General features: G+C 38.0%; 1 long non-coding RNA gene across 1 annotated transcript in view; it reads right to left on the reverse strand.

The window, feature by feature from the left end:
- Window positions 1-1,814: 1,814 nt before the first annotated feature.
- LOC116543614 overlaps window positions 1,815-23,007 on the reverse strand; it is a 40,380-nt gene continuing 19,187 nt past the window's right edge. Inside the window, exons 3-4 of the long non-coding RNA XR_004265634.1 lie at window positions 11,856-12,050; window positions 1,815-2,390 (exon numbers count right to left, since the gene is read on the reverse strand). This is a non-coding gene — a long non-coding RNA (uncharacterized LOC116543614). The remainder of the gene's footprint in view (window positions 2,391-11,855; window positions 12,051-23,007) is intronic.

Genomic DNA, 23,007 nt, shown 5'->3' on the forward strand with positions numbered 1-23,007 from the left:
GGCAGTTTGAATTTCTATGTGGATGTGCATGAAGCTCTTGTTTTAGACATGTGTTTATAAAGGGAAAATTAGTACTCTGCTCAACTCTTGATAACATGAAATTCTGAATGTTACTTATAATCACGCTGCAACTTTTTCCTTAAAATAACCGCTTTTTGAAGTTATAAATACAATCTCAGTATGATTTAAAAAAAAACCGCTTTTGTAAGAATGGTGATATGGCAATGATGAGTATAAATTCAAGGGAATTTGAGAAGCAATCATAGTGAGATAATTCAGAGTCATCAATATTACAAGAGGGGCCTTTTTGTAAACCTGCTTTTTAACGTCAAAGCACGAACTTATAAAATACTGCAGATGCACATAGAGATTATATATAACAGATTTGTCCAGTTTGTGCATGAAATAGATTTCATAAAGTTTTTGCTATGTTATTTTACTACATTTAGGGATTAATAAGTGATTTATATGTACGTTTTTCTGTAAATCTATTTTTTTGGTACGAGATGTGCTACAAGATATGAAGCTGAGGAAAGAATACACCAAAGATATCTCTAGTTATGTTGAATGTAGGCAACGTGGTTTCAGTGGATCAGTAAGAAAAAAGCTATTTCAGTAAGGAATGAAATAAGTACTTATTTAAGAAAATGTTTCTTAACAATAAAAAAGTACATATTTTTCTCTTCTGGTAAAATGAAGAGAAAAAGAATGAAAAATATGCATCATGTAACCCCACAAGATGACACTTTGCAGAAAAACAATGCAATACAACATGGTGGCAGGGGATGGGGGGAGAAGGTGTGGGGCAGGCCCATTATAAGGCGTTAGGTGAGTCATTTCCCCTGTGCTGGTCAGTTTTGGTTAATACCTCTCAGATTGATATAGAGGTTAATGAGATCTCATCTGGGAAAGCACTTTTGAGACCTTAGATGGGAAGGAAGGAAGAAGTGTTTTCCATGTAATTACTTTTCAATTTACACTGTGGATTACTATAATAATCGATATTGGATGAACTAGTAAATATAAGTCCTTGTACTCTTCTGTAATTCAGTGACCATCTATTTGTGCATTGTCATAGGGTGGTTGTAACATAATATCCCACAGAATGGCAGGATCTCTGGTCTCAGGGAGCCATGGGGACTCACCCTGCCTGAACGCTGGTACTTTTCTATCTTATGAATTTCCCACAACATTCCTGGGAGGTAGGGGGTATAATCTCTATACCATCCTGTAGCTGAAGAAACAGTGATGTTTGCAGGTTAAGTAACCTGGCTGGGGAGCGTCCTGCCACTAAATGAAAAGGCAAAGACCAGCACCCTATGTGCCCCCACACAGACTGACGCTGAGCTCCACATCACACCATAACCAAGAAAATCTTGCTTTCCTGCTGACCGGGGTCACTACTGAATTCTGTATCTTCAGCTCTGAAGCCAGGCTGGCAGTTCTGTCTCTCTTCTGAAAGACAGTCTTGTCAGACCTAAATATCCACCTCTGTAGACAAGGGAGTGTCTGGGCCAGTGCTTTAGAAACTGGAGTCCCCAGACAGTTCTTGTATCAGGAAGAATATGCACTCTCAGAGGGACAGGGGTCATGCTGAGGATGAGTGCTTGAAGGAGCAGGCCCCAAACACATGTAGATCAGGGACGCATAGAGTCTTTAATAGAAATTACCAAATCACCTGGAAAGAGGTTGTACTAAATGGCATCCCCACCACCAATACAAAACAGGGTAGACTTCCCCACATGCCCACCTCACTGGAATCCTGAATGGTTTCTTTTTATACTTTGATGATACGACAGGTGGAAATTCTTTCCTTGTCATTATATTTAATTTGATGTTCAGATAACTTAAAACATTCCCTAGTGTACAAAATGCTCTGATAATCATCATTACATTATATTTTTATTGCAGAATGGTCCAGTTTGATATGTAGCCTAAAAACAATGATCAACAGGTACATGAGCCTGCAGGTTCTACTATAGCTACTGCTGGCATTATGGTTCCAAGGTGTGTGTGTGTGGCTTCTGGGAGATCCTGATGGCAGTGTGTTTGCTTAGAAGATTAGGAACATCTCTCTGTAATACTAGTTGAATTCAGTATTAGAGAGGAGCTGGAATCTTTTAAATGACGCAAGAGCTGGACCAAAAGATGCTTCTGAGCAGGCTGTAATCCTGTCCCCGTGATGGAAAGCAAGTCTTTCTGTGACCTTACCTGCACAAGTCAGGGTGGATCCCTCCAGGACATAAGGTGTGGTAGTCAGCCTAAATCTGCTTCTGAACACTGAAGCTGAGTGCTCCCATCTTGCTGATATCAGTTGCAGAGACTGGAGAAGCTGCATCTTCTCAGACACCAAAACCACGGGTTCAGTCACCTGTGTGAGGAGCTCTGTGCTAGAAGATAAAATACATCTGTCCATCCATCCATCCATCCATCCATTCCCATAGCTAAGAGGCATTAAGGCCAAAGTCTATACCATCCCTCTGGTAAGTTTTAGGCTTCCTCAGAATTAGGAACAAGGAAGTAAGGGAGTTGTGGTGAACTCTGTTTATAGACTAAGAAGAGATCACTCCTCCTTAATATTTCCATCCTAACAGAGCCTCTTATGATTAATAATTTTAAAACATAATTTAAAACACTGGACCCCTGTCTACATCCATAGTTACTATTCTCTGTACATATATTCTCCTATTGCAACCAAAATTCTGTGAAGAATTCTCAATATGCAACTCACATGCCTCTGCACCTCCCTTCACCTCAGTCCTCATTCCTCATCTAATGGTGCTTTGTTCCTGCACCCCTCCACTGAAATGAAAACCATAAGCCACCTCTTTGATCCATATATAGATCAAGAGTGTTAAAATGAACATCTAAACGGAGACAAAGATTCCCCTCAACAACAAATTTCAATTGTTTTTGTATAGCAAAGATTACATTGCAATGCTATATTTACCTAAAAGCTAGAACTGTAAAATAGCTTCCATAGAGTCAGTCAGATAATGTGAAGGCTGTGCTACAGGAACCGTGCCATCAACTGAAGTACAAAATTTCCCCAACATATCCCATACTATTGCTTCAAATAAAAGGAATTTTGCAAATAGATTCACTGCATGTTGGCAATATTTTTATGATCATTTCAAGAAATTGTTTATTGTTTTATTTCTTAAGTAATTACTAAGTATGCAATGTAATCACCTGAAACTAAAATGTTGTTTCAAAATTCGTCATGGTTAAATATATTGCCTAAAAGCATTGTCTTATTCTCTAATATGCCATAATTAGGTAATATAATGGTGATGAAATATAACAGGAGAGAGAGAGCAAACTCTTACAGTCTCCTGATTAGGTCAAAATTATTTTACTGTACCATACAAATCATAATGCTGGAATTCCTTTTGGAATGTTTCCATTCAGTAAACTATCTCAACTATATGATAAGCATACATGACTCCATACTGATATAAATAAGTGTTTAAATTGAAAAAGAAATGGGTCAGAGAAGACAAATTGTCACAATCAAATAATTCTAAACAATATATGTGGCTACCTGCAGTTTATGAGGTGAAGTTTAATTCTGTCCTCTACCTCCTAAGAACAGGGCTGACTTAGTGACTTACTGCTAAAGAAAAGAGTATAGGAATATAAAATAGTTGCCACACACTGGAAAAATTTGGCAAACAGTACCTTAACCAAGTGATGAAAGTTAACATCACCATTGATATCATATGGGTATCATGTAAACCCATATATGATGTGATAAAAAGGGCAATTCATCTCTGTAGTATTCCTTCTGAAAACCCATAACCCCATTCTAATAAAGAAAAAAACACCAAGTTAAGCCTCTACTCCTCACGACATCAGGCTTATGAAAATAGTCTGGCCATTTCTCAAATGGTTAACAGGGAGTTACCATATGACACAGCAATTCCATCCCGAGGTACATAGCCAAAAGAAATATGCCACATAAAAACTTGTACCTGAATGTACACAGGATCATCATTCAAAATAGCCAAAGAGTGGAAACCACCCAATTGCCCATCAATTGACACATGCATAAAATGTGGTATATTCAGCAATAAATATGAATAAAGTACTGATATATGCTGCAACACAGATTTTGAAAACATTATGTAAAGTGAAAGAAGCCATATGCAAAACACCAAATATTGTTTCATTTCATTTATATACAATGTCAAAAACAGGCAACTCCACAGAGAAACAAAGCATATCTGTGATTGCCTAGGGCTGGGGGTGGGCACAGGGATTAACTGCATTCAAGCAAGATGGGTAATCTTAGGGTGATGAAAACATCTAAAACTCAGTTATGAAGTTCTACCTACAGCAATCAGACAAGAGAATGAAATAAAGGGCATCCAAATTGGAAAACAGGAAGTCAAATTATCCTTGTTTGCAGATGACATGATCTTATATTTGGAAAAACCTAGACTCCATCAAAAAATGATTAGAACTCATAAACAAATTCAGTACAGTTGCAGGATACAAAATCAACCTACAAAAATCAGTATCATTTCTATATGGCAGCCAAAGTTAATAATCTAAAAAATAAATTAAAACCTAATCCCATTTACAATAGCCATAAATAAAATTAAATACACAGGAATTAACCAAAGAAGGGAAAGACCTCTATAATGAAAACTATAAAACACTGATGACAGAAATTGAAGATGACACCAGAAAATGGAAAAGTATTTCATGTTCATTGATTGGAAGAATCAATATTGTTAAAATGTCCATTCTACTCAAAGCAATTACAGATTTGATGTTATCCCTGTTAAAATACCAATGACATTCATCACAGAAACAGAAAAGGCAATCCTAAAATTCATGTAGAATCACAAAAGACCCAGAATAGCCAAAGCTATCCTAAGCAAAAAGAACAAAACTGGAAAAATCAATACTGATTTCAAATTATACTACAGAGCTATATCACCAAAACAGCATGGTACTGGCATAAAAATAGACACATAGACCAATGGAACAGAATATTGAACCCAAAAACAAATCCACACACCTACAGTGAACTGACTTTCAACAAAGGTGCCAAGAACCTACATTGGGGAAAAGATAGTCTCTTCAATAAGTGGTGCTGGGAAAGCTGGAAATCCACATGCAGAAGAATGAAAATAGACCCCCTATTTCTTGCCATATTACAAAAATTAAATCAATATTAATTAAAGGCTTAAATCTAAGACCTCAAACTATGAAACTACAAGACTTTGAGGAAACTCTCCAGGAGACTGGTCTGGACAAAGATTTTTAGAGCCATCAAGAAGAATGTGATTCAGTCATTTGCATAAACATGGATGGTACTGGAAGGCATTATGTTAAGTAAAATAAGCCAGGCACAGAAAGACAAACATTGCATGTTCTCACTTATTTGTGGGATTTAAAAATCACAATTGAACTCATGGAGATAGAGAATAGAAGGATGGTTGCTAGAAGCTGGGAAGGGTTGTGGCGGGCTGGAGGGAAGATGGGGATGGTTAATGAGTACAAAACAATTAGAAAGAATGAATAAGACCTAGTACTTGGTAGCACAACAGGGGGACAATAGTCAATAAAAGTTTAAGTGTGCATTTCAAAATAACTAAGAGTATAATTGAATTGTTTGTAACACAAAGGATAAATGCTTGAGGGGATGGATACCTAATTTTTAATGATGTGATTTGCTGAGACCAGCTTGGTTGTGGAGACTCCAAACCAGGAAGTGCTGAAGGAATTAAGAAACAGACAGAGATAGAGAGCAAAAAGGTATGGGACAGACAGGGGGCCTCAGCATTCCCAGCTGAGAGCCTCAAACAGACTGATCCACATGTTTATTGACAGCAAGCAAGTAATAATCATCATTTAACCAAAAGCATTCTTCGCAGGGATCAAAGCATTCTTTACTAGTGGCAAGAACAGGCTCTGGCAGGCTTATCTACTGCAGCTGGAACATGTTGTTAAGGCAAGTGTCACTCATGCTATTGTTTATGGTTCTTCCGCCCTTGCTGGTTAGGTCAGGAGGATGTCACAGTGCTATAGATATTCTGTTTATGGCCAGTTTCTTTAAGGCCTGTTTATGCCAGAGCTTAGGGCCTGCTCTCAAATGCTCCCAACAGTGATTATTACACATTGCCTACCTGTATCAAAATATCTCATGTATCCCCCAAAATACATATGCCTATTATGTACCCACGAAAATTAAAAATAAAAAAATTTTAAAACCCTCAATTATGAAGATCATTGCCCAACTCTATACATTTACTAAAAATCAAAAAATTCTATCTTCAAATGTGTGCATTTTATTTCCCATATACTACAAAAAAGCTGTTAAAAAAATGATATTGCCCTGTTCTTCTGTTGTACCATAGTAGTGACCAAACTTTATCATACACAGGCCGTTATGTACATGTTTTATATAAACATGAATATATGTAAAATGGTAGCTAGCTGTATCGCAGTCCTGCTGACTCTTTGTCATGTGTTCCTCCAAGCATTTTCCCCTCCTAACACCAGCCCATATGTTACTTTGGGTTTTACTTTTGTGTAAAATTTGATTTTTATCTGATCATTTCCACATGTTCTAACTGTGGCAGCGGCTGGAGAGGGGGTCCACAACAAAGTATAGGGCATTAAGTACTACTACTTTCTTTGGTCCCCTGTGTGTTTTCTTGCATGACTTCACTTACGGAGTCTACATAGCCTACCTTTATGGGTTGTCGGAGTGGCAATATTTATCAAAAAGCTACATAGGCACACACCGTTTGCACCAGCAATTTCCCTTGCACAAGTTTATCTTCAGAATGTAGAGAAGGATGTGGATAAGGATATGGTAATAAGAACTGCCATTCTGATAATTCCCTTCCTTTACTTCTGAGCTTTGTGAACCCTGAAAGAACCAGTCCCTCAGGATGAATCCTGGGTGTTTAACTGGGCCTAAATTCAAATTAGAGCCAAGTGGCTATTTGCTGACTAGAGGTCATACATGACTTGGAGTACCCAGAAAACCTGCAAGTCTGCCTAACTTTGGGATTTTCATAGCTGCCTATTCCTGTTTATGCTGCTTGAACCAAACAATAAGCTTTCACCTATGTCAACCATTCGGAACTAAGCAAGTTGGAATCCTTCATTTGCATAAGTTGACCTGAGTGGAAACCTGGGTGGGAACTTTATTCATAAAAGACAAACCTTCCCTTTGTCCTCTGGAACACACCCTCATTTTATACTGAAGGCTACGTCTCCCTGATTTGCAAACTATTCACTGGAATAAAGTCTCTTTCCTCTAAATTCCTTTTCAGAGAACTTTTGTTCTCAACCTGAATTTAGGAAGGGAGACCAAATGAGACGCAAAGCCATGAAGGAAAAGAAGGAAGCAGAGGAAAATGTGGTTGTCAGCACACACGCAATCACACACACAATCACACGCACACACATTTGTACGTAGACCAGGTTCTTTTTTTTATCACAATACTAGTATTCTTCTATGACAGTTTGGTGGGTTCCAAGAGGACATATTCAGCTCACCAGTGCAAACAGCCACAGGAACTGTGCCCTTCAGCAGGGGACAGACTTTGAAAAGACGCCATCAACACAATGTTGACAATAGGGAATATCAGAACACTCTGAATAACATGGAGTTCTGAAAATTATGTTAAACCCACAGGAAGAAATTCTAGGTAGGCAATAAAATGAGTTATAATGAAGACAATGACGAGAGAGAATTTTTTGCCTATCAGATTAGCTACCATGCCCATTTTTCCAATGTGTGTAGAAACAGGCACTATCATACTGTGATGTTAGTGTTACTGAACAATGGGCTTGCTCACCAATGCACACGGAAGCCAATACTATGGCACTAGCTTTTGAGGAAAGAAAAAGCTTTATTGCAAGGTCAACCAGCAGGAGATAGGACCAGCAACACTCAAATCTGTTTCCTCAAGCTGGGGTCTGGAGGCAGAGAGTAACAATGAGGGAGATAGGGAAATGCAATGAGGCATGATCTGATTGGGTCATGCAAAGAAGTGCTGAGTCCTTGGCTTTTTAGTTTGTACTAGAAAAAAGACAGGGCACCTCTCACTTCTTATTTTGGTCTTCATTCCTTAGTCTGACTACTTAGGTTCCACATGTGGTTGACATTTTCTGTTCTGGCCAGCTCCAGGTTCATCAGTCAGGCATACTTGGTTCATTTGGGCATGCTCAGGTTACATGACTTGCAACCTAGGGATCCATTGCAACTAAAAAACATCTCATCATTTTGTTACAAAGTCGAAGCATATTGAACTAGTTCTATGGTTACATTAGGAATAGAAATTAGTAGTAGTATTTTGAACCATCATGTTAACATAAAATGTTCTAATTTCCGGGGCTGTGAAAGGACTCTTCAGGAACTTATAAAGAAATGCTTTATAAGATATTTGCATATATAAAAGCTGGGTGTTAAGTATACTATTGTCTGTAATAGAAACTATATTAAAAGGAATTAAATTTTCACCACTAGAGTAATGGGAAAATAAAGTTTAGAGCATAATATGATGAAACACCAACTCCATACAAAAAGTTGAAATTGAATTTGAAAGATGGTTGTAGTAAGGACAAACACAGTTACAAAAGTCATAAGTAGTATGGCCGGGTGCAGTGGCTTATGTTTGTAATCCCAGACTTTGGAAGACCGAGGTAGGCGGGTCCCTTGAGCTCAGGAGTTTGAGACCAGCTTGGGTAACATGGTGAAATCCCATCTCTACAAAAAAATATACAAATTCGTCAGGGGTGGTAGCTAACACCTGTATTTCCAGCTACTTGGGAGGCTGTGGCTGGAGGATCGCTGGAGCCCGGGAGGCAGAGGTTGCAGTGACCTGTGATTGCACCACACACTCCAGCCTGGGCAACAAGAGAAAAACCCCACAAAAGTCATAATAGTTCTGTATCTATTTTTGCTAGTATTAGGTCTATTGCTACATATCCATAGGTCTGAAAGCATAAAAATAAAAATCATTTTTTTATTCCTCTCAAGTACACCTCTCTCTTTAGCATAGTAAAAGGCTAGCCTTTGTGTTTGGCCATCAGTATCCCTGAACACTACATATATCTCTCTTTCCACGCAGACTCATAGAAAGCTCTGTGGGGTGGGCTTGGGCCACAGCCCCTTCCTCCCACTTTCCTGCTCCCGGATGTTCAAGCTGCAGTTTAGGCTTCTGTCGCGAGGGGGCACCAACGTATCATCAATATCAGACTGCAAAGCAATATATACATTGAGCAAAAAGAAATACGATACCTCCCTTAAAACACAGCTTGCGAACCTATGTACAGAATTATTCTGTCTGAAAAAAACTGAAAGATGCAAAAGAAGACTAAATACATATACTCTGGGGCATCTATACGATGAAACACCAAGCAGCTCTAGCACACATTGCTAGTCACTGGCCGGCACAGGACAGCACAGGGGCAGGCGTAAGGTGACTGAGAGATGATGAGAAAGGTGGAACTGAGTCTGGGCAGCTTTGTCCACAGTGTCCCAGAGAGTGGATGACTGAGAGTGGGTAGGAGAGGGTCTGGGAAGCCTGTACAGGAGCGGGGTAATGGAGAGCGAACTCCCTGCTCTCTGGGAGGGAGGGACCCCTCTAAAGTGTGGACACCTCTACCTACCCCGAGGAGGGAAAAGATAAATCAGTGAATGCGATGTAGATTTTTGGGTCACCATAATACAACTGCCTATATATACATATATATGAATTTTTGCACAAAGAATTGTGATTATGGTAAACAAAACATTTTAAGTCCTTCGTTACTCTTCACAAAATGTACTCCTTTTTATTAAAAAAAAAAAAAAAAAAAAAAAAAAAAAGAGAGAGATGGATGCCATCTGGTGGCCAGAGCCAGTATTGAATCTCTGTCAGCCAGGGGCCTGGGTAAGAGGGCAAAGAGGGACGAAGTTTGAGAACGTGGCTCCAAGAAGGTATCAGCTGGAATTTTTTCAGAATTATTCAGCTCATGGTAGCTACCTCTCTGTATCCACCATTTTCTGGGATATCTAAAACTGATATTGGTTCCATCCCCTGTCTCAATTGAAGATAAAGCTACATCTATGTTTATTTAGGTGATAGGGCAAGAGAAGATACACACACACACACACACACACACACACACACACACACACACACATTATCAGTTCCATTTTTATCTACTTTGTCTCAATATAAACTTGAATACAACGAATGTACTTTCAAGTTAATGAAATACATTACAATTACTTTTGCCAATCTACTCAAAAGTATTTATTGCAATGCTTTTTTCTCTAAATACAAAATTTCAAACAATATATAAAAGTATATTTCTAAATTGAAATGAATCTTCATCTCTCACCGGCCCAAAGCCTATCCTCTGACCCAAAATGGTCTGTTATCAACAGAATGGTGCATACTCTCCAGATGTGTCTCTGTAGGTGAGGTGCACACAAACATGTTCACCCACACACAATCTGTTCCAAAAGTGGAATCACAGTACTAATTTTTCTTTGCAACTTGTTTCTTCCACATAATATTTTTTGAAGATTTATATTTGCATCTTATTAGTACTTTCAGTTTTGCCATATTTTAACATGTTTATTGTTCGTGTATATTTTAATGAGACTGTTCTGTTGAAATTAGTTGCCAGTCATGTTGTTACAGAATGTGGTTCACAAATCATGGATACTAACCCAGTATCTGAGATGTAGTTTGCAAATGTTTTCTCCCTTGTGTTAAAAAATGTTTAGCCTTATTTTTATTGAGAAAGTGTTTTAAATTTCAATAATGTGACAAAAATATACAGGTCAGAATTTAAAAAGAAAAAGTGTTGAACACCACCATGAGGAGCAGGTGCTCTCAGCCTGCAGGGAGATTCGAACATTCAGAACCCTGGAGATATCAAGAGAAAATGATACAACTTTGGAGTATTCCAGAGTTAGCTGATGATCACAAGACAACCAGGTTGTTTCCCTGACTTACATAAACTCCCCTAAAGACAGCACACTGATCTGAATAATGGTCAGAACGATGGGTATCTTGAATGGTTGTTAGGATTAAAGGAGATGAGATGTAAATTGCATTGGCTTACAGTAGTTCGTTGCATGTTACTTTCCTTCTCTCCAGCTCACCTGTCCCAAGGCCAACACCTAAGCTTCTGCCTGAGCCCACTCACCACTTCAGGGATTAGCCAACTCATGTGGCCCTACACCCATGTCTCTTGACACAAAGCTCAGGATTTTATCTCATCTGTCTTCCTCATCACCCAGGGGGGTTGTGGAGTGAGGAACTCTGGGGCCACAATAGCAGGGGAGTGGGATCTGACCATTTCTTAAACCTTGGAAGCCCATCTTCTAAAAGGGAAGCTGCTCAGAGTTCTCTAGGGAGAGTGAGGGATGGAACCTCATTCCAAAACTACCACTTATCTGAAGAAGTGACTTAGGCTCTGCGAGCCTGAGCTTAGTCATCTGTGAAATGGGACTGACCATACCATCCTTATGGAGCTGTCCTGAGGGGTTAATGAGAAAACCTGTGGAGAATACATAGCATGGAGTAAGATCTCAATTGCCCTTTAAATATTGAGACACAGAAGTGGAGGCTGGCTGAGCCTCAGGGCAAAGGCAGGCATCATGCAAAGTCATTTTTCACTGTTTCTCTCCTAATGAGAACACAGACATCCATATAAGGAAAGCAAATCTCTCTCTGATATGTTTTGAATTCAAAGTTTTAGAGAAAGTATGTTCTCTACATTCTTGGGTGTTTCCTAATCTCATAAAACCTGGTCAGCATCATGCCTCTGAGCAGACCCCAATCCAGTTCCCAGTGCTGGGAAGACAGGTGTGTCTTTGAACTTACCTGATGAGCTCTGTGATAGATCTGGTCAGGAATGCAAGGTTTGGTGTTTGCCTAGTGGCTGCTCCTGGATTACTTTGTATTTTAATATATTTATAGAAAAATTCTGAACTCATCCTGCAGTTACCTGTGCAGTAGTCCTCAGATCATGCATAATCCAGCCACATCACACCAGGATTTCAGCCACCTGCTGCCTCCCTGAAGAAAAAAAATCCAAGAGGACTAGCATTTCTTTCATTCAATGTCCACTCTTTCATTTACTAACAAGTAAATATATATTAAGCTCAAAACCCCTATTAGTTCATTGGAAGGGTCACATGTTCTCCAAAGTGGAAATAAGAATGTAAGAAGGGTCACATGTTCTTCAAAGTGGAAATAAGAATGTAAGAAGGGAAATAAATATATAGGCAACTTCAAGGGTTAAACCTAAGATACGACAGCTTCTTTACATTAATTTGAAAACTTGCTCGAGTTTCATGGAATTGAAGATTTTAAAAAATCTTTCATTAAACCCTTCATTCCTATTCAGCCACAGAATCCTTCTCTCTACAAATATATCTGTATTTCTAGGTCTCTCTCTTTCCTTTCAAATTCAAAGTACCAAAAGGATTTTCTGCATTCCTTGTTAACATTCTTCATTTCCCATGGACTCCTTATACCATTGCACAGTGATGTCTATTTCCAGGATTGCAACAAACATGATCTCACCAAGGTTAAAATCCACCTTTTGGTCACTAGGTCCAGTGTGTGTGTGTGTGTGTGTGTGTGTGTGTGTAAATATATTATCATAATGAGTATTGCTTTTTAAAAGTTATCTCCTAAAACACGCATGCTTGCACAGACTGCTTCTTCCACCCAACAGAACTTTCACAGTTTCGCAGGCTCTGGACACAAATATAAGCTGTCTCACTCCCTAACTGTACAGTCTCAGGCAGAGTCCTTATTCTCTCCGTCATCAGTTTTTCATTAGCCACAGTTTCTACCTTGTAAAGGTGCTGTGAAAATTTAATGACCCGATACATAAATGCATATCGTATATATGAAATTTTAGTCATTTCTCTTTATATGTTTTATTGGCATTAGTATAACTGTAGTCATAAAAAATAGCACGTAGTCTAAAGTTTATTCACAAGGAATGCCATTTGTGGTATGTTGTTAGTGAGTGTATAAATTTCCTAGGGCTGCCATAACAAATTACATAAATTTATTATTTCAGAGTTCAAAAGCACAAAACCAAAGCCAAAAGTACAAAACCAAGGTCTAGACGGGGCCAACTCTCTCTGAAGACTCAGGGGAAATTCCTTCCTGTCCTCTTTCATCTTCTGGTGAGATCCTGCTTTGTAATTCTAATCTCTTCCTCCATCTTCACATGACCTTTCTCCCTGTCTGTGTCAAATTTTCCTCTCCTTTCTTTTATGATCATACTGGGAACTGGATGATCACATCTTTAGATCTTTAGCTTGATTATATTTGCACAGATTCTATTTCCAAACAAGGTATTGTGGGTGTTAGAATTAGGACATATTTTTGAGGAGGCACAATTCAACCCATTACAGTGAGACAGGAAAGTTACAAAACTAAATGTAAGATGAATTATCTTTTGTATGTAAATACATAAATGCATGCATACTTACATGTATATGTACCTGCAAAAGAAAACTTCTGGAAGAATATAATGTAGGTGAAATCATTACAAGGACTTATCTTTGGGTGCTAGGATTTGGAGTATGATAATTTTTCCTTTTTTTTTTTTTTGAGATGAAGTTTCGCTCTTGTTGCCCAGGCTGGAGTGCAATGGCATGATATTGGCTCACTGCAATCTCCCCGTCCTGGGTTCAAGCAAATCTCCTGCCTCAGCCTCCCGAGTAACTGAGATTAGAGGTGCACACCACCATACCTAGCTAATTTTTTGTATTTTTAGTAGAGACAGGTTTCATCATGTTGGCCAGGCTGATCTTGAACTCCTGACCTCAGGTCATGCCTGTAGTCCCAGCAGTTTCGGAAGCCAAGGCAGGTGGATTACCTGAGGTCAGGAGTTTAAGACCAGCCTGACCAACATGGTGAAACCCCGTCTCTAATAAAAATACGAAAAATTATCTGGGTATGGTGGCAGGCACCTGCAATTTCAGCTACTCAGGAGGCTGAGGAAGGAGAATCGCTTGAACCCAGGAGGTGGAGGTTGCAGTGAGCCGAGATTGCACCATTGCACTCCAGCATGGGCAACAAGAGCAAAACTCCATCTCAAATAATAAATAAAATAAAAAGTCTGCCTACATAACAGAAAAAATGGGAAACGTTAATTTGTTTTATTGTGCTGCTGCACTCTAGTCTTATTGGATGAAAGGCAGCTGCTCATATTGGTTAGATGTAGGGGCTTGAGAGCCACACAGCCTATGTTCAGATCTAAGTCTTGACACTTGCTAGCCCTGCCTTCAATGTGCCTCAGTTCCCTTATGTTTAAAGACAGACAATAGCTCCTTTTTATAGATGATGCTGAGGATTAAATAGGTATAGATTTAGCTCTTAGAACAGTGTCAGGAACTGAGGATGCCAGTAATAAATATTAACCTTTTAAAAAATCAGTGTTAATATATTGCCATTTTTATTATTATGTGAATTTTTATTGATTGGCATAGATTGCCATTCATATTATGATGTCTGTTAAAAAGAAAGCAATTTGCACAGCTCTAAGTAGGATATCATTTCACAGCATTCCTAAATATGCATGGTTATATTTGCATAATAGAATTGATGAAAACAATATATAGTCACGCACCACAAAACATTTCAGTTGATGAAGGCCCACATATTCAACAGCAGTCCAACAAGATTATAATGGAGCTGAAAAAATGTTGTTGCCTAGTGACATGGATGTTGTAGCTGTCATAGCTCAGCGCATTCCTCATGTGTTTGTGGTGATACCTATGTAAACAAATCTACTGTGCTACCAGTTGTATAAAAGTATAGCACATACAACTGTGTACAGTACATAATAATTGATGATAATAAATGACTATGTTGCTGGTTTATGTGTTTATTATACTATATTTTATCACTACTTTAGAACATACTTTTCTACATATTAAAAAAAAGGTAAACAGCCTCAGGCAGGTCTTTCAGGAGGTATTCCAGAAGAAGGCATTGCTATCATAGGAGATGAGAGCCCCATATGTGTTACTTTGCCCTCAAAGACCTTTCAGTGAGACAAGATGTGGGGGCCGAAGATGGTGATATTGATGATCCTGACTCTGTGTAGGCCTAGGCTCATGTGTGTGTTTGTGTCTTAGTTTCTAAAAAAAAGTTTAAAAAGTAAAAAAAAAAAAAAAAAAAAAAAATTAACAGCAAAAAGCATATAGAATAAAGACATAAAGAAAGAAAACAGCCAGGCATGGTGGCTCATGCCTGTAATCCCAGAAATTTGAGAGGCTGAGGTGGGAGGATCCATTGAGCCCAGGAATTTGAGACCAGCTTGGGCAATATAATGAGACCTAGTCTAAAAAAAAAAAAAAAACCTAGTTGAGTGTGGTGGTGCACACCTGGAGTCCCAGATACTCATGAGGCTGAGGCAGGAGGATAGCTTGAGCCTGGGGGGTGGAGGCTGCTGTGAGCCAAGATCAGGCCACTGCACTCCAGCCTGGGTGACAGAGCAAGGCACTGTCTCAAAAAAAAGAAGAAAGAAAATATTTTTTATAGCTCTAAAATGTGTTTGTATTTTAAGCAAATTGTTATTATCAGAGTCGAAAAGGTAAAAAAATAAAAATAAAAAATTATAAAGTAAAAGGGTTGCAGTAAACTAATTTATTATTGAATTTATTATAGCCTAAGTATGCAGTGTTTATAGAGTCTATAGGAGCATACAGTAATGTCCTAGACTTTCCCTTTCATTTGCTACTCACTCACCCAAAGCAAGTTCCATTCAAGGTAAGTGCCCTATATAGGTATGTCATGTTGTATCTTTCCTTTTCTTTCTTTTTTTCTTTTCTTTTTTTGAGACAGGGTCTCACTCTGTTGCCCACGCTGGAGTGCAATGGCAAGATCTCGGCTCATTGCAACTTCTGCCTCCCAGGCTCAAGTGATTCTCGTGCCTCAGACTCCCAAGTAGCTGGGATTACAGGCTCCCGCCACCATGCCCAGCTAGTTTTTGTATTTTTAGTAGAGACAGCATTTCACCATGTTGGCCAGGCTGGTCTCAAACTCCTGGCCTCATGTGATCTGCCCACCTCGGCCTCCAAAAGTGCTGGGATTACAGGTGTGAGCCACTGCACCCAGCCTCATTTTGTATCTATCATAATTTTACTGTTCATTTTTATTGCTTAGATATGTTTAGATACACGAATACTGACCATTTTGCTATAACTGTCTACAGTATTCAGTACAGTAACATGCTGTACAGGTTTGTAGCCTAGGAGCAAGAAGCTGTACCATCTAGCGTAGGTATATAGTAGGCTATGCCATCTAGGATTGTGTAACTATACTGTATGATATTAGCACATGGAAACAATTTAACAACACATTTCTCAAAATGTATCCCCATCATTAAGTGACACATGACTGTATATATATTCAACTGCTAACAGTGCTTCTCCATAAATAGTAGACTTTTAACAGTTTTTAACATTTTTTTTTTTTTGCTTTCCTCAATTTTCCATTTTTATCTACGACAAAAGTGTTTTGGTTTTGGAAGTGAAAATAATAATCAGAAAAAAAATAAATATCACTAGCCCTACCCCACAAGATGGCTCAGCATTGGAACAGGGAATACCTCTAAGCCAAGAGAATTAAGTAGTAGGTGGTCCCAGAACTAATCTATGAATCTATCCACATGATAGCCCCAGTTGGGCAGCTTCAGGAAAATTACAGATGCCTAGGAGAAGGGTGAATATGTCTCTCAAATGAGGCTTATATTTAGCAGTCAGATAACATCTGCACTGCCCAGGATTTCAGTGAAGGTCACAAGATGAAAGTGGTTTCACAGCATGCTTCTCTCTGCACTCTCCCAAAGAAAGCCCCTTGAATTGATAGTAGGCTCCTCTATTTACCCACCTAGTTAGCCAAGCAGTGACTGTCACACAGGGGCAGGAAAGAGGAAGGGACTGCATGAAACCACCCAGGGTTCAGCACCACAGCTTTCAGAGAGTAAGGATCCTGACAGCTGGGTTTGGGGTAAAAGTTGAGTCTCAGTCTCACTCAGCAAAGAGCTGCAGGAGCAATCAGCAAATGTGAATTAAAACACTTTTGAAGTAACTTCCCTGTCCAATTAAAAATATTAGAAGAATTAGAGAAGAAAACAGGTAACTTGATGGGGAAAAAAAAAAAGAAAAAAAAATTAGAAGAAAAGGAGGGAAAATATACACAGGCCCAACCATTGTAACACAAAATCAGATCAAGTTCTAAATGGGACTCATCCCTAAGCCAATAAGGGATTTGGGTGGTAGACTATCATACTATTGGGTAGGGCTATCTTCTTTTACCAGCGTAGCCCAGATTAGGTTCTGGATTAGGCCTTGAAGGGTTACAGTGAGAATGAATGACAGATAATTTGGCCTAGACAAATGGGAAGTTGTTTAATATCAGAATACACTGAGACATTGTTTTTTTTTTTGTTTTTTTTTTTTTTTTTTTTTTTTTTGAGATGGAGTTTCGCTCTTGTTACCCAGGCTGGAGTGCAATGGCGCGATCTCGGCTCACTGCAACCTCCGCCTCCTGGGTTCAAGCAATTCTCCTGCCTCAGCCTCCCGAGTAGCTGGGACTACAGGCATGCACCACCATGCCCAGCTAATTTTTGTATTATTGGTAGAGACGGGGTTTCACCATGTTGACCAGGACGGTCTCGAGCTCTTGACCTCGTGATCCACCCGCCTCGGCCTCCCAAAGTGCTGGGATTATAGGCGTGAGCCACCGCGCCCGGCCTTACTGAGACATTGTTTTAGGCCAGTTAGCTCCAGAGAAACTCTAAGACTTTGAACACGCTGGGAAAAAGCATTTGAAAATAGTATCTGCAGGTTGTTTGTGCTCCCTATAAGCATATAAACTGAGAAAATGGGTGTGTCTGTTTTAGTAAGTATGCAAGAGTACACATGACAAGGAGGCATATATGGCAGGTCCCAGTGTTGAGATGTAATTGTGTGTTTGTTCTCCTCACATTTCTTCCTTTTTTTTCGTGAGGTAGCCAGGCATCTATAGAAAAAAACATGCTACAAAACAATATCATTCTCACTTATAGATATATGCATATGTAGTAAAACTATAGGGCAATGTCGTTAAAATTCAAAACCCAAATTCTGCATAGTGGTTACTTCTGAGAAAGAAGGAGGCTTGCAATCAGAGAAGTCTTCAAAGTGAGTTTCAACTGCATATGTAATATTACATATGTCAACATGAGTACAGGGAAGTCTCTTACATTCTATAATTTTTGCATTTCTGAAATATTTCATAACAACTGCTTCAATGAACCTTCTGAGTTTTAAAAAGAACCATACTAATTTAGAAATTGTGGAAAACATAGTTAAGTCAAGAGATAAAGAATTAAGTACCAACCCCACCACTCAATAATTTTGAAGAATGTATCATTTTTTGTGCAGTTCCTCCTGTTTTATTCTCTATGCAGTCATACTTCATGTATGAGTTTCATTTAACGGGAGACTCAGCATTTCCCGAACATCATGAAACCAGTAATTAAATGTGCCGCAGTTTTCTCGTCACCATACTGATGCCAAAGCCCATGTCCTTAACCATTAGGTATACAATATTTTTCTGTGTAAGGACAGAGACCAACACAGAGGAAGTGACTCCCCATGGTCCTGTACACAAGGACAGATCTGGTATTAGGAGCTAAGGTCTCCTGATTTCAGTTCATTGTACAGCAGACCTATCTTCACGTTCTGTCATTCTGTGCTGTCTCCTTTCTGGGCCTCAAAGGGAAGCTGCTATTTCAGCATCCAAATAGAATTTTAAAAAGTAGAGAAGAACCCAACAAATAAAAAGTAATGAGGCTATAATTTGCTTCCTTATTTTCACCATCCTGAGTCTCTCATTCTAGAAAGAAATAGCACCAAAGCTTGTATGTCATATAAATATGTATGCATTTATTTTTCTGATGGTTCGAATCCACTGATCTCTTTGAAATGTTGATGTTTAAGTTACCTCTTGTGAGAGGAAGAACATAAGGGAGATAATGCATATATTTGTTGAAGTATTAGGTACCATGTGCTTTATTTAGGTTTGCTCATTTCTCCTCATGGCTCTCTGAAGTAAATGTCATTAGGCCCATTTTATAGGTTAGCAAGGTCAGGGTCATTAACAGTAACTCACTGCTAGAGGGTCATATTCATTTATCAAGAGACAGCAATGGGGTATTACACAGAACATTTGTTTATATCTATTCTTTCCCAAAGTTTTCAGATTATATGTATTTTTCAACAATTTTCCTTTATCACTCAGCATGGTAACCTAGAATATTAGTTTTCAGTCCTTTAGTTATTGTAATTTGGCATATTTTTAAAAGTTTAATGGGTATACATAATTTTTTTAATGTGAATTATCTGTTTATATCATTTAACCATTTCTCTATTCATTAGTAATACTTCATTGCATATCAAGGATGTAGTGTAGTTAAGGATTTAATATAAAAGTAACCACTGGAACAAAACAATAACCATGCTAAATAATAAATAGGAAGAGGAAATAAAACACATGACCTAGTGAAAGACTATATAATTTCCTTGTATTTATAAACAATACTACAGAACTGAACTTAAATGACCAAAACTTTGATCATATTGTGGCAGGCCAATTCTCCCTGACAATCACACAGGCAGGTCTGCATGACAGTCACACAGATAGGCCTGCATAGCACCCCAGTTACACAGACAAATTTCCATGGTGCTGCCTTAACATTGAACAAATAAAACCTAGGGACATCAAAGCTAGAAATGAAACATAAGGTCAGCAGAGCCTTGCATGGGCTTCTCCCTTGCTGGAGCAAGACAAAATAATAGAAACAATTTTACAATAGGACCCATCTCGGGTTGCAAAATCAGAGACAAGTCAAGGTAACAGAGGCAGCTGTTTGAATAGATTCATTGGAGAGTCTAAGGCAGCTCTCCAGACCAAGCTGTAAAGGAGGTAAGATAGAAACAATCACTCCATTACCATAGTAGACAGTCCTTGAAGGGGCCCTTTTAATTGGACTTAGCAAGCATTTTTTTTTGCCTCTGGCCTTCTAATTGAAACAAAATGGTTACCAATAGACTTAGGTGAATGCTGTACTGCACAAAGGCACATAACCCCAACTCTAATAAGCACTAAGAAAATTGTAACACTTTGAGTTGGGCTGGTGGAATTATCTCCAGCCTTCTCCCTGTATCCAGTTATAGTAATAAATTCCCTTCTTTCCTAGTTTGTCCGCTTCTTGTTATTGGGCCTCGAGAAAATGCAGCAGGACCTGGCCTGATTCCAGGAACAACAACAATAACAGTAAATGGACTTAACTCACCTATTAAAGGAAAAGTATTTGCAAATTTCCTATTGAAGCAAAATCCAAAATTAAGCTTTTTCAGGAGATATACCTTAAACAAATGAATTCAGGTAGGTTAGCAATTTAAAAATAAGTAAGTATATACCAAGCAATTGCCCATAACAAGAAAACAGGAGTTATAATCTTGATATTTGAGAGAGTAGAATTGAGACCAAAATGGATTTAAAGAGATAAAAAGGCACAGTTGATAATGCTACAATTCACAAGGAAAATGGGAGGTATTAATACTTATATACCAAATCACACAATACTTCCATGAATTCAAAAATGTTTAAGTGGAGAAAAAAACAGTAATTATAGAGAAGACCTAAACAACCAAGTCCCAAGAGTAGATCTTATAGATCGACACAGTGAACTGTGAAACATGATATTAGGCAATACACATACTTTTCAAATGAGCATGGAACATTCATGAAAATTGACTCTATCTGAGGCTGTTAACCAAATCTTGGGCCCAATGAGAATAGATTAAAATTGCAGAATTTGATGAGAATAATGATGAAAGCAACATACCAAAATCTAGGTAGAGTAGCTGTCAGAAGATATTATAAAGCATTAAATATCTACATGAATAAAAAAGAAAACTAAATATTAAATTTTAAAATCCTGATTTAAAAACTCACAAAGTAAATAAAAGAATGCAGATGGGAAAAAATAATTAAGGGTAAAAGTAGAAATGAATGGGCTAATAAATAACATCCTTGTTACAGATCAAAGTGTTGGGATGGGAAAAAGCAAACATTGACATTGTAGATGATGCACCAAACTGTGCTTGGATCTTGAGGAAGCTCTCCCCAGAAACACCTCACAATGCTCCCTTGAATGTAAGGATCAGGTGTGTGTGTGTGTGTGTGTGTGTGTGTGTGTGTATGTATGTGTGTGTGTGTATGTAGGCAGTGAAAACATGCAAAACAATACTACATTTTTTTAGGGAGTTCTCATATGGAGTAAAAGAATAAAGTAGTATGGAGGAATTATAATTATCTCACTGTAGATAGTGATTATCTCTAGGGAAGAAAGAAAGGGACACAATCAGGGAGGAGTAAACTTTTTTCCTGACTTGGACTAATTTTATAGATCTCTATATATTTCATCTAAAATATTTCATAAGTAGCAGAAGTTTAAGGGATTATAGTTTTTGGTCATAAATATAATCCATACTCATCTTAGCAAATGTTTACTATTGAGCCAAGTAGAGAGATTAAAAATATCAATACCCAGTAACTTTACCATGATTGAAATTAATATTGTGCTATGTCATTCCAGCGGTTATTTTTTCACGCATATATACACATGTACTGTACATTATATATACAATTCATGTAACTACTACAACCATATGTGTAGTTTAGTGTCTTCTGTTTATTTCTTATTTTTTGTTTTTATCTTAAATACTAACACATTGGTGAAATGTTCATATTAAATAACAAGGTATAAGATCTAACATTTTACTCTTTTCAGTTGACCCAGCCCCAATTCTTGAACAATACATTAGAATGGAAATGCCATACCTGCAGCATATTAAATAATGTTATATGCCTGGGTTTACTCAAGAGCTTTCTATATGCTTCCTTTAATTTGCATTCTATCCAATAGTTATAAAATTATAGGTTTGAGGACATTGTAATACCAGGCAGTGTAATCTCCACTCCTATCATCCAGCCTTTGGGTGCGTGGTACAAATAGTAATAATAATAAACAATAATATAGGATAACAATGATAGGACATATAGCAGATAAATTACTTGCTCTAAATCACACAAACAGCAGTTAGTGTTTCCCAGAGTCAAATCCAGGTTTTTGTAATCCCAAAGCCCACACCCTAGTCCACTGTTTCTTTTTAAAAATATTATTATTAATATTTCATAAGTACATAAACACACTTATACACGTACAGGTTTTACATGAAAAGTCTTTCTCTAGACAGATACACAATATAGCAGTGCCACTAGGAAGGGCAGTTTGGAGCCTGGAAAGAGATGGAGATTACTTTGCATATAGAAGATTTTGTAGGTAAATATTCTCAAATATTTGGAGAAATTTCCTCTGGTAAAGGAAAGCATTAGTTAAGAGAACATCCTTTGACATTAGACAGCCCTGTATCTGTGTTTGGTTTTGTCACTTACTACATCTTAAGCAATTACTTAAATGCTCTAAGACTCAGTTTTCTTTCTACAAAAAAGAGTAAAATACTGGACACATACAGAGAAAGTAATAATTAAGATAAAACATGTAATGTAACACAGGGCCTGACACAGAGTAAGCATTTAATTAATGCCATCTATTATTTTTATTTCTAATAGTAACAATACCTCAAGATGGTTGGATGTACAGTATTTCTGGCTTCCAGTGAGAGCTGTTGTCAAGACATTCTTTCAGTGGGTGCTGTTCTACATGAGAGACTCTTATTCATGGTGCCATGACAAGCTAATGTGTCACAAGACTGTGTATTGTAAGTAACTTTTTACTTATAATACTTTACTGAAGCTTGAGAATTGTTTATGTTATAGCTGAATCAGTGTTGTACCTATAAAAATTCTCTCACTCTCTTGAATTATGAAATAATTTTCTGAGTGGGAGAGAAAGGGGTGGAGTTATTTATAGCTATACAGCTGAGAA

This window comes from Sapajus apella, unplaced genomic scaffold (assembly GCF_009761245.1).
Source record: "Sapajus apella isolate SASKATOON/1434 unplaced genomic scaffold, GSC_monkey_1.0 scaffold191, whole genome shotgun sequence".
Lineage (NCBI taxonomy): Eukaryota > Metazoa > Chordata > Mammalia > Primates > Cebidae > Sapajus > Sapajus apella.